The 10,509-nt window shown below is 36.4% G+C and overlaps 1 protein-coding gene and 1 non-coding gene across 5 annotated transcripts in view; one reads left to right on the top strand and one right to left on the bottom strand.

Moving 5' to 3' along the window:
• Positions 1-10,509, top strand: part of Wdr89 (WD repeat domain 89) — a 40,596-nt gene that overhangs the window by 19,676 nt on the left and 10,411 nt on the right. Inside the window, exon 2 of one of the 4 annotated variants that reach the window (XM_015490014.2) lies at positions 9,900-10,039. The exons of the other annotated variants lie outside the window; for them this stretch is intronic. The gene's annotated coding sequence lies outside the window, so the exon portion shown is untranslated. The remainder of the gene's footprint in view (positions 1-9,899; positions 10,040-10,509) is intronic. 4 annotated transcript variants of the gene reach the window in all.
• Positions 810-914, bottom strand: LOC125615447. Its single transcript, XR_007346101.1, has one exon. It is a non-coding gene; the product is annotated as a U6 spliceosomal RNA (small nuclear RNA).

Genomic DNA, 10,509 nt, shown 5'->3' with positions numbered 1-10,509 from the left:
AAATGACAAAATCATAGAATTTACAGGGAAATGGATGGCATTAGAGCAGATTATGCTAAGTGAAGCTAGCCAATCCCTAAAAAACAAATGCCAAATGTCTTCTTTGATATAAGGAGAGTAACTAAGAACAGAGTAGGGTCGAAGAGCATGAGAAGAAGATTAACATTAAACAGGGATGAGAGGTGGGAGGGAAAGGGAGAGAGAAGGGAAATTGCATGGAAATGGAAGGAGACCCTCAGAGTTATACAAAAGTACATACAAGAGGAAGTGAGGGGAAAGGGAAAAATAATACAAGGGGGACAAATGAATGTCAGTAGAGGGGGCAGAGAGAGAAGAGGGGAGGGGAGGGGAGGGGAGATAGTAGAGGATAAGAAAGGCAGCAGAACACAACAGACACTAGTATGGCAATATGTAAATCAATGGATGTGTAACTGATGTGATTCTGCAATCTGTATATGGGGTAAAAATGGGAGATCGTAACCCACTTGAATCAAAGTGTGAAATATGATATATCAAGAACTATGTAATGTTTTGAACAACCAACAATTAAAAAATTAAAAAAAAAAATAGGGCTGGGGATGTAGCTTAGTGGTTGAGTGTCCCTGAGTTCAATCCCTGGTACCCCACCCCCATCAAAATCTTTCCTTTATTGCCAGTGGGCTAAATTTTGAGACATTTGTGTCTTAGTATGACACTCTTTATGTTTCCTTTATTTTTGTTTTGGTGCTAGTGATCAAACCCAGAGCCTGGCGCAAGCTAGGCAGGTAATGTACCACTGAATTGTGTCCCAGTCTTTGTTAAAATGTACCTAGAATATGGAATGCTTCATGAACATGTGTGTCATCCTTGTACAGTGCCATGCCAATCTTGTCTGTATCATTTTGATTTTAGATATATGCTTTGAAAGTGAGTACCATGATGACTTTTTATTTTCAAATATATACACTTGTTCATAATCACCACCCAGAAAATTCCTTTATTCTCTCTCCCAGTCCATATCCCCTCAAAAGGTAACTAGTGCCTGTAATCCCAGCATCTCAGGAGGCTGAGATAGGAGGATCATGAGTTTTAAGTCAGCCTCAGCAAAAAGCGAGTTGCTACGCAACTCAGTGAGACCCTATCTCTAAATAAAATTCAAAATTGGGCTAGGGATGTGGCTCAGTCTTTAAGTGCCCCTGAGTTCAATCCCTGGTACCAAAAAAAAAAAAAAAAGTAACTAGTACCCTGATTTCCGTTATAGATTTGTTTTGCTTATTCCTAAACTTCGTATAAATGAAATTATAATCAGTCATGGTAGCACATGCCTGTAATCCTGGTGACTTGGGAGGCTGAGGCAGGATAATCATAAGTTCAAAGCCCACCTCAGCAACTTAATGAGACCCTGTGTCAAGATTAAAAAGGCTCTAAATTAATAGATAGGAGCTAAAAATCATTATTTTCAACTGTATTGTGTCACTGACTTTGAGGAAAATATATGTAGAGTAATAAACAAGAAAATAAAATAATTATATCTATACTTAACTATTTTTTATAGTATTAGGCACTTTAAATTTCAAAAGGCAGTTTTGTATACATTATTGAATTAATTTATATGTTCTTCATATGAACTATTTTGTAGTTACCAATTTAAAAAACCCAATCCAAGATTTCATACAAAGTTACATCTATACTAGAGTGTAAGTTCTACAAAAATCCATGTTTCTTTGCTATCTTCCATACTAATAACTCTGAAGTACATGATGAGTGCATGAATCATAGTAGGTATGCAATTAGTAGGTATGTAGTGAATATATCTGTAAAATAAATATTTTAAAAATTGACTCACTATGCTTTATCAATTGTTAATATTTATAAACTTTATATTTCCAAACATTTCTTTGTTCATATAATTTTTAAATCTTTCATTAGGTTACATGAACATATGTGTAGAATGATTTATCATATATATAGTCTTTATTAAAATAGGAATAAGATACAAAAAAAAATTAAAAAGGCTGAGTAGGTAACTCAGTGGTTAAATACCTCCAGGTTAAGTCCTTAGTACCAAAAGTAAAAAATAAAAATGAAATCATATAGTACTCCTTTTGTGTCAGGTAACTTTCACTAAGCAGATCTGTGATTTCCCCCATGTTTTTGTGTATGCCAATAGTAAGTATTCATTGCCATGTAGAATTCCATTGCATTGATGTACTACAATCTATCTACCAGTAACCCTATTTAAACTATTATATAATCATATGTTGTCCAATTTATCCTTTTATTATTATCTTAAAAGTTTGTAAATATCCAAAAAGTAATATGCAAACAATATATTTGTGTTGTTGCTTAGGCTAGAAACCTAGGATTTTTTTTTTTTTTTTGGTACTAGGAATTGAACACAGGTATACTTAACCACTGAAGCACATTCCCAGCCCTTTTTATTTTTAAGTTTGACACAGGATCTCACTAGGTTGCTTATGGCCCTGCTAAATTGCTGAGGCTGGCTTCAAATCTTCGATCTTCCTGCCTCAGCCTTTTAAGCCACTGGGATTACAGGCGTGCATCACCACACCCAGATAGAAACCTCAGATTTTTTTTGTAGTTTTGATGGACAGAATGCCTTTATTTTGTTTATTTTTATATATTGCTAGAGATCAAGCCCAGTGCCTCACATATGCTAGGCAAGTGCTCTGCCACTGAGTGTAATTATAGCCCCCTAGGAATTATTTTTGATCCCTCTTTTGACACATATATTTAGTCTTGCCAGAAAATTCTATTTATTCTTGAAAAGATGATTTGTAATCTGAGATCAGACACTTCTTACCATCATAACTCTTGCCCAGAATTTTGCACAAATGTCTTACCTATTTTAACTCTTGCCCTAATGTCTGTTCTCTGGGCAATTACTAGAAGAATCTGTTCATAGTGTCTCTCACCTACTCTCAACCCACAGCGGCCTTCTCACTCAAGAATATACTCTAGAGTTCTTACCATGGCTTACAAAGCTCTTGCAAGGCTCTTGCTACCTCTTTAACCTACTTTGCTACACCATGCTTTCTTTCTCTGGCTCAGCTTTAACTGTACTGGCCTTCTCGTTTTTTCTCTCTACATAGAAGGCTCTTGCCCCACATAGTCCAATACCTTGTTTCATCATTTCATTCCAGTCCCAAATCAAATGTCACCTCATGGGAAAGCTTTTCCCTTGATAATTGAATCTAAAAGAACTTCCTACCTCATTTTTCTTGCCTTACCTTATGATACTTTTTCTAACACTCATCACTGACTATTTCTATTATTATAACTAGTTATTTGCCTGTGATTCTGTCTATCCTCTTGCTGTCTTCCCTGAGGTCAGGGACTTTGTCTGTGTTCTTTGCTGAATTTAGTTATGTCCTCACCCTGACATATTAAAACTCTTCATAAATTGTTTTTGAATTCTATTTTGGTTGGTTGCGGTTTTATGAGTTTTTGGTTTTTTGTTTCATTTTTGTCTTTTGAGATGGAGTTTCACTATGTTGCCCAGGCTGGTTTTGAATTCCTGGGCTCATGTGGTCCTCCTGCCTCAGCCTCCAGAGTAGATGGGACTGTAGGCCACCATGCCTGGCTTTGTTTTTGAATTCTCGAATAGGACTTTTGGGTAGATTTAATGTTAGAGCTTATCAATTTCTAACTATGGTTTGCGTGGTATTTAAGTAATGTTTTGATAATGTTTATATCATTCTGTAATAGAGCATGGTTCTTTTTATTTTTCCTTTTTTGATACCAGGGATTGAACCCAGGGGAGCTTAACCATTGAGCCACAGCCTAAGTTGCTTAGGGCTTCATTAAATTGCTGAGGCTGGCTTTGAAACTTACAGTCTTCCTGCCTTAGCCTCCTGAGCCGCTGGGCTTACAGGCGTGCACCACCATGCCAGGCTATTTTGCCTTCTTTTTTTGCAGATATTAAAGATAGCATTTGTTTAATTTTTTAAAAGCATCTTTTTAGAATTAGAAGAAGAAATAGTAAATATATAGTAACAATTCAAAAATTGGGTTATTCCACATTGCTTCTAACTGTTCCAAATTAAGACATCTGGTGACTAGGGAAGTTTTGGTTTCTCTGTGTTTGGTTAACCAGCTGGTGGTTCTGGAAAGGGAAAGGCAGTTCATTGTTCTTGTTGAAAGAAGCTGGGCATTCATAGACTTACTGTAGGAGGGTGACTTTGGATGGAAGAGTTACTTGAGAAACTGGGCAACTCAGGATGTTATTGAGGAAAATGTGTTTGTTTTTAAAAAGTTGTTTTGAATGTCATATCTGGAACCTGAGGGATAATCTTGCATTACATGAGAAAGTATGTGTCATTCTCTTCAACCCCTCCCCCTTTGCCTTGGTAACAGATTCCTGCACTTTCAAAATTGTGCTTTTCCTTAGAATTTTAGTATATTTAATGCCTGGGATGCCATATGTTGCTGCTACCAGTATCTTGAACATTTATGTGAATAAGAATAATATATTCACACTCACTAAACTGGATTAATTTATGAAGACATTAAGTCTCAGTCATTAATGAATATGAAATTTGAAATTATATTGCAATTGTAGCAGATGTCAGTTTAGCATACCTTCTACTAAATATTCAGCACTTCTTCCCAATTTAAAACAAATGGTTCTTTGGCAAGTTGTTTAAAGCCAATTCTATGTTAGTTTAAAATGTCACACAAATTTCTCTAAATTGTTGATATAAATGTCTTATGGGAAATGTTCTACTGAAGTTAAATCAATGTATGCTTTTTATCCCAAGGTATTATTCCCTCTAGGACATACTGCATATGGCCATGAGTGATTTGTGCCTGTGTCAGTCTTCCGTTTTTCTGAAATGTTAATACCCAGATTCCTAGGCTTCCCCTGTGCAGTGTTGTTTTGGATAAGCTGACATTAGATATGCTTCATAAATAATAGCTCTCTTTAGTGTCCAGTGTAGAGCTAGTGTGGTTATCATTAGATTTTTCAGGTTTGCCATTGACCTTGCCATAGGTACATGACATTAGACATTGGCAGATATTGTTTCCAAGTGCTCTGCTAATATTCATCCCTTTTTGAAAATTAATATGATATATGCTTCCATAAAGGTAATAGTATATCCTTATTTTTAAAAAGTATAATATACTTATTACAGAGGCATTATAGTATAGGAATTAATAGTATAGTATCTGGAATAAGAATGATGAATTCAGAAAGTAGTTTTATATTGGCTATGCTTTTATCATCAGTAAATGGACATGTAATACTTGGGGATTGTTAGAATGTTATTATGACAATTAAAATGTTGAACAATATAGAAAAATTAGAAAGTATACTACCCCTGCACACATACACACACATACTCCGGTTACATTGGTTTTTTGTTTTTAATATTTCTTTAGTTATTGATGGACCTTTAATTAATTAATTAATTAATTAATTAATTTATATGTGGTGCTGAGAATTGAACCAAGTGCCTCTCACATGCTAGGCAAGCATTTTACCACTGAGCCACAACCCCAGCCTGCTCCAATTACTTTGAAATACATTTGATATTTTTCTAGACACCTTCCTTTGCAATGGACAGAATATGCATGAATAGAAATAAAGTTATACATTTTTCTCTAAGTAGTATTCTATTTAGTTTAAGTTGGATTTAGTACACACAAAAAAATGAAAGAAATGACTGTAAATCAGGTGTTTAGTACAGTATTCTAGTTCTTGAAAATTTATTTCAAATTTATTTTTTTAAGATAAAAAAATATTAGAAATTGAGATCTTTATAGTTGGATGTTTTATTTAAACTACATGTTGTAGATATGTACACAATTAATTAACTGATGCACTCAAGCGAACGTTTCTGTTCAACTTTCACCCGTTCAAGTGCTGATGAGAGGACTTGGGCCTTCTTTTGCTTTATGGCTCTCCTGTCCAGTGGGCCTTGGAGTCCTCTGCATCAAACCAGCAGGCAGAAAAAGACACATTACCCCTTAATCACCTGGCATGACGTGGCATCCCTTCCACTGGCAAAAATGTGTTCCTGTGCTGGGGCTGTGGCAGTTTTTGGTTGGGCATCTGGGTTCTATTCTCTCTGCTGAGGTCCCAATAAGTGCCCTATAGCAAGTAGCAGTTCCCCATGTTCCAAGTTGTTTCTCTCCTGTCAGCTGTTTCTCATTTCTCAGACTTGGCTTGGAGGCCTTAAAAATTGGCATCCCTCACAGCTCTTTGCTGAGGCCCTCAGTGTAGGCAGGAGGGTTCGCCCACCCACTCCCTTAACTACCTTCTCCCCAGCTCAGGAGAGTTAGAATACTCAAGCTTTATTTTCACTTGCCTCAGTAATGCTTCAGGAAAAGGGGGTATTGGCTTGGGGAAGGAGATTCTGTTGGGCTGCTTTGCTAGTTTGTGGTAAAACAAGTGTTTAAAGTGAGGATTTTTGCTTTGGTTAAACCCATTGCTATTTTAATTGTACCACACTGGCAAGTTTTTGTTAAGCTACAAATACTTCACTGTTATGTTTACATTAAATCCAAGTTGACAATTTCTGAAAGTATTCATAAGAAACTGGTAACATTTATTGCCTAGGAGAGGAAAGAGTCTTGAAGACAGAAACATTCCAAAACAGTAGTTTTGGAGCCTTTTGAATTTTGAACCATGTTGACTATATTATTCATAAATATATGTATACATTATTAGAACATACAGAAACTTCCCAGATGGAGTTGTATATTAAGAATTTTTGAATCTCTCACTTCAGTGTTGTGTTTATTTTGTTGCTGTCTTTAGAATCAGGGCTTCTACCATAATTACTGAGTATATTTTATAGTCTTCTGAGAGTTCCTTTGTTTATTTCCTTTTCTCTTATCTCTAATTAAGGGGGTGCTGGTTGCATTAACAAAAAATTCTGCAGCAAACTGACTTAAATAATCAGGAGATGTCAAATCCCATAACTATGGTGTAAAAAGTTCTGTCCATCAATTGGCTTGGTTCCAGTTTAGAACTTCTGGTAGGGAGGGGCATGGATGCACAGAGTGGCATTTTTGTAAGGTTTCTGAACCAATTAATGATGAAAGGGATAAGATGCTGTGGTTGGTCTAGGCTAATCAAGGTTGGTCCCTGGAGCTGAAGTGAAATCCAGAAACCATCCTGGTGCCACATGGAGGATAAGAAGAAGGATTTGAGGAGTACCATCATTCTGTCCATTCAGGTTTCTTAATTGCTCATCAAATGAAATATTACACACAACTGACTCCTCTGTAACTAATAGTAACTTTTGGAGAATGTAATTATTTTTCAGAGTGAGGGCTTTAGGGGGTTTCTTTTACTATTCTCTACTCCATAACAAAAAGTTTGTTAAAATAAAAGTGGAGGGGCTGTGGTTGTGTCTAGCATGTGCAAGGCCTTGGGTTCAGTCCTCAGCACCACATTAAAAAATAAATGAATATAAAAATAAATAAATAAATAAAAATAAAGGCATTGTGTCCAACTACAACTAAAAAATATTTAAAAATAAAAATAAATAAGTAGGGGCTGGGGTTGTGGCTCAGCAGTAGAGTGTTCGCCTACCACGTGCGAGGCCTTGGGTTCGATCCTCAGCACCACATATAAATAAATAAATAAATAAATAAATAAAGGAATTGTGTCCAACTACAACTAAAAATAAATAGGTAAGTAAGCAAGTAAATAAATAAATAAAAGTAGAATACAAAAATTAAAAGTAAAGGATGGTGCCAGGCACGGTGGTACACCTGTAATCCCAGTGACTGGGCCTGAGGCAGGAGGATCCCAAGATCAAAGCCAGCCTCAGCAACTTAGCGAGGCCCTAAGCAACTCAATGAGACCCTGTCTCTAAATAAAATACAAAAAACAGCTGGGATTGTGGCTCAGTGATAGAGTGCTTGCCTAGCATGTGTGAGGCACAGGGTTCGATCCTTAGCACCACATAAAAATAAATAAAAGGCATTCTGTCCATCTACAACTATCAAAAATAAAATAAAAAAGGCTGGGGATGTGGCTTAGTGGTTTACTTCCCCTGGATTCAATCCCTGGTACCAAAAAAACAAAGGATGGTTGCTTACTATAAACTTTTCTAGGTTGGTATGTTTTTCCGATCACACTGCTTCCTTTTTCTCAAAGCCTAATGTGCTTATTCTTAATTAAAGTTGATAATAAAGATTGAGTGTTTTAAGTGTTTCAGATTTTAGAGTTTTTCAGATTTTGGAATATTTATGCATGTGTCTTGAGGAAGGAACCCAAGTTTAAACACAAATTAATTTCTGTTTCATATACATCTTTTACACATAGCCTGAAAACAATTTCATACGATATTTTTAGTACAACTGTGTTTTGAATGTGCTCCATCACAAGATTGAGCATAAAATTTTCTGTCATGTCAGCTCTAAAAAGATGTTGAATTTTGGAGTGCTTTGGGTTTTTGGAACATTTTGAGTTTTTGGTTAAGGAAAAAATTAAACCTGTAATACTTCGGTTCAGCAATAGCTTAGTATTTGAATGAATATAGATTCACAGGTTTTGAGGTTACTTCAATTTCAAACCAGATTCCCCCAGTATGGTCACTCATGCTCTCAAGGTATGAGAGAGCATGGACAAGTGAGCTCATGAGCTTCAGTGTCCTCTGTAAAATGGTGATGATAATACTGTCTCACAGGGTTAAATGATTAAGATTTTAGAAAAAGCTGGAGATAACGTTTCTGACATATAACCTAGTATTTCTTTTTTTTTTTTTTTAAAGAGAGAGTGAGAGAGGAGAGAGAGAGAGAGAGAGAGAGAGAGAGAGAGAATTTTAATATTTATTTTTTAGTTATCGGTGGATACAACATCTTTGTTTTGTATGTGGTGCTGAGGATCGAACCCGGGCCACACGCATGCCAGGCAAGCGCGCTACCACCTGAGCCACATCCCCAGCCCAAACCTAGTATTTCTTAAACTCCAATTGTGATTTTCTTCTCTGGCTTAATTATCCTGGCCCAATTTAATAGATGTAGTGACATTATTGTTAAATCGTAAGTATGGGTCACTAAATTTTTAGAGCCCATTTCTGAATGACCTTTCCCATTATACTTCTTTCTTTGTTAGGGACTTTTGTATTTCACAATCATCAGAGCTAGGTCCTTATAGTCAGTAGGCAATATTGAGTTCCAGCTGTGGGGAATTAGGATTTTCCAATCCACATCTGATAAATTGTCTCAAAAGAAAATCATATACTTCTGTGCAATTGTTAATTGTGTTGTCAAATCTTTTACGTAAAATGATGAACATTTCAACCTGAAAAATAAAAATAGACTTCTAAGGGCACTGCTTATATTTTATTTTACACAAAAATAATACACAGAGGGCTGGGGTTATAGCTCAGTGGTAGAGTGCTTGCCTTGCATGCACAAGGCCCTGGGTTCGATCCTTAGCACCACATAAAAATAAATAAATAAAAATAAAGATATTATGTCCATCTACAACTAAAAGAAATATTTAAAAAAATAATTCACAGAGACTTCAACTATAGTACATTTCATAAGGTACTTTAATACTTTTTATCTACTTCTTCTTTTATGAAATTATTTAAATTAGTCTCTCTGTCATATTTCATATTCAAACTGAGCCAGTTGAGTAATAAGCAATACTCAGTTGAAGTTGGATTTATTTAAGATGTATTTTAAAATAGGAAGAACATATTATTTGGTTTCTTTTAATAGGAAATAAAATGAAATAACATTTGATATATAAAAATAGCTTAAATTTTATTTAGGCAAAAACTGCAAGAGGGGCTGGGGTTGTGGCTTAGTGGTAGAGCACTTACCTAGCATGTGGGAGGCACTGGATTGGATCCTCAGCACCACATGAAAATAAATAAATGAAATAAAAATATTGTGTCCATCTACAACTTAATTTTTTTTTTTTTTTAAAGCTGCAAGAGTGCCTGGTGTGGTGAGCACATGCCTGTAATCCCAGCAGCTCTGAAGGCTGAGGCAGGAGGATTACAAGTTCAAAGGCAGCCTCAGCAAAAGAAAGGTGCTAAGTGAAGGATAAGCAAGGAACAAGAGACAGGTAAGCGAGAAATGAAAGATAGAGACCAGGCAGAGATATACACAAGAGTTTGTCAGAGCTGACAAAGGCCACCTCTCTATAGGAGAGAGATGCAAAACAGGCGTGGGTTCTGGGACTTTTATGGGGGAGGCTCAGGAATCAGAACCAGGCAGGTCCTAATGAGGAAGGTTAAGTGTTGGGTTGGTATAAGGGAGTGGTGAACCTTTCTCAGGGAAGTCCCTTGGGTGGGAAAGTGAAACTTTTTCCTTAAAATGGCAGCTGTCACTTAAGATGGCCATCCAAATGCTAAGCAAGGACCTTAGACTGCCACAGTCTGGCTGGGCACAATTCAGGAGCCACTTGTCAAAAGAAACGAACTTTATTTTTAGAACACACACACACAGCACCACACAGCTCTTCAGGAAAAACCCTCAGAGCCCAACTGCCACCACCAGCTTCCCACAAGCCTCTCAACCCCCCCCCCCCCCCCC

This window comes from Marmota marmota, unplaced genomic scaffold, assembly GCF_001458135.2.
Source record: "Marmota marmota marmota unplaced genomic scaffold, marMar, whole genome shotgun sequence".
NCBI lineage: Eukaryota > Metazoa > Chordata > Mammalia > Rodentia > Sciuridae > Marmota > Marmota marmota.
The sequence above is the reverse complement of the archived record's forward strand: the minus strand, read 5'-3'. Positions and strand labels throughout refer to the sequence as shown.